Genomic DNA, 2,251 nt, shown 5'->3' on the forward strand with positions numbered 1-2,251 from the left:
TAACTAAATTTTAGATTTAAATGAAGTAATATTTGGGTAATAACATTTTAATTAATCGTTTATTTTAGAAGGTTTAAATAAAAAAAATGATAATTTTTCTCCCTCGAAACCACATGAAAGTATGAAACTTAACGTGAACCAAATGTTTTTAATTTTACTAGGATTTTGTTTTCTCTGGTTACAGCTAAACTTACATAGTATATATAATGTTGAGGCCACGCCGTCAACAAATGTTGAGATGGCCGAGTTGGTCTAAGGCGCCAGATTAAGGTTCTGGTCCGAAAGGGCGTGGGTTCAAATCCCACTCTCAACACTTCTTTTTCTTCTGTTACAATTCAGCGCAGAAAAGGTTGCCATGGTGAATGAGAAATATCATGCCTTAACCAATCAAAATGCAGTTTTGGCCTTTTTCTGTATGCCTTCAAGTGTTTCTCTTCCAAGTTACTAGAGCCTCGCAGTTTTCATGATAGTTTCTTCATTCTTTTCGTAAGACGGTGCAGCAGCATCATCAGATCATGGAAAACAAGAAGTTGAGATAAAAAAACCCCCATGCACACACCCCTTTCCTGAATCGTAAATTGTGTAGAGAGATTATAAATCCTCTCTTTTACTTTCGCCAGTGCATGCGAAGTGTGCATCTAAAGCACTGAAGAGAGAGTAAAATTACAATAGCGTCATCATTGATCAGCTGTAGCAATATTTGTTCAAGCTTCACAGATAATTGGTTGTGGTTGGCAAACAATCAAAGCCATTTCTTTCCCATCTTTGCGTTGAATCCTGGGAAAGTCCTTGCCATTAGACTAGTTACTGGGGTGCGAGAGCTGTAACCTAATGATAGGAAACGGTTCTGACAACCGAGAGATTGGGACGTAGCAAGGGATCGGTTGCCATTGGACTAGCTACGAGAACCCGTCTAGTTAAGTTACCTAAAAGAACCTGTATACATGTTATTTCTCTTCGATATATTCCGGCACCGAAAAAGTGGTTCATTTATCTCCACTCTCCAGAGGTGCTTCAAGTGTAGTGAAGCTCGGAAATATCCACATCAAAAGCAGCATAATCTCCCATCCTCGCATTGAAAAATCGCATTATCAGTAACTTATCATGAAAATAGTACAGTAACATCAGCAGAACATACATTTTGCCGCTGGGGCATAGGAAATAAGAAGATGATGACAAAGTCAAAATCCCGATTCCCCTTTCCAAGGCTGAAATTTCTTTCACATTACTTCTTTAATAATGAAGTTAACATATATCACAAGCACACATGCTAACCACCATGCAAGGTAGAAATAAAAACCACCAAATCCGAATTCGTATCAAGCTGACCGCTATGTTCCCAGTCACAATCATTCACAAGAACTAAAACACCAGGTCTTCTGCATAACCAACCACAATCTCAACATAAGTACTAATGAGACCAATCAATATAACTAAGTCTTCAGCAAATAGAGCCGAGTTCATCATCACCTGTATTTTTTTATGGACAATTTTGCCTCATTTAGCAGCGGATTAGCAAAAGCTCTCAACTTTAAAATAAACTAAGTAAGAGAAATGCCAATAAAAGACAAGCTTAAAGCTTACACAGAATCGCCGGCCTTCCATGAACATTTCAGGCCTCTCCTTGATCAAATTCGTACGAACCCAAACAAGTAAATCTTTCATAGTAAACTGTAAAAGGCATAAAAAGACATGTAAAATGAGCACAACCCTTGTTTTCTTATTATCTGCAATTTCATTCCTCACTAAAATAAATAAACAAACAATTCACCTTGTCTTCTCCATTCTTAGGGCTAACATTCACATTATGAATCCTCACTGAATCAAATATAAATTGCATGCAACCAAACGATTAATAAAAGAGCAGGAACCTAGAAACCACAACGAGCATGTCCTTCAACAAAATGACCAAGGAAGCCAGCTACAAGCCTAGATGGAGGAGAACCAAAAGGAGATGGAAGAATAATAAAAGGTCCCACAACTTGTATTGAAGACAGTAGCAAGAGCTATGCTTTGCGACACCCACATTTGCTAAATTGTAATGCTGATAAAGTAGTTAAAGAACAATATGTAAGTGATGGAGGACGATGGCGGTGGTTCATTCGAATTAACCATGGCTAATGAGGGTTCATCGTAGAAAGCGAATGATATCCAAACAATGCCTGAGGTCCAATATTTTATGTCGGAATTGTAAATGTGTTGGTAAGTAGAGTTTTAACAGCACCATCCTTGAATTGGGAAGGTTGCATGA

The 2,251-nt window shown here is 38.0% G+C and overlaps 1 non-coding gene across 1 annotated transcript; it reads left to right on the plus strand.

Moving 5' to 3' along the window:
• The first annotated feature begins 232 nt into the window (after positions 1 to 232).
• Positions 233 to 313, plus strand: TRNAL-AAG (transfer RNA leucine (anticodon AAG)). The gene has a single exon. It is a non-coding gene; the product is annotated as a tRNA-Leu (tRNA).
• The last annotated feature ends 1,938 nt before the right edge of the window (positions 314 to 2,251 follow it).

Source organism: Populus euphratica, unplaced genomic scaffold (genome assembly GCF_000495115.2).
Source record: "Populus euphratica unplaced genomic scaffold, PopEup_1.0 scaffold2912.1, whole genome shotgun sequence".
In the NCBI taxonomy this organism is placed as follows: Eukaryota; Viridiplantae; Streptophyta; class Magnoliopsida; order Malpighiales; family Salicaceae; genus Populus; species Populus euphratica.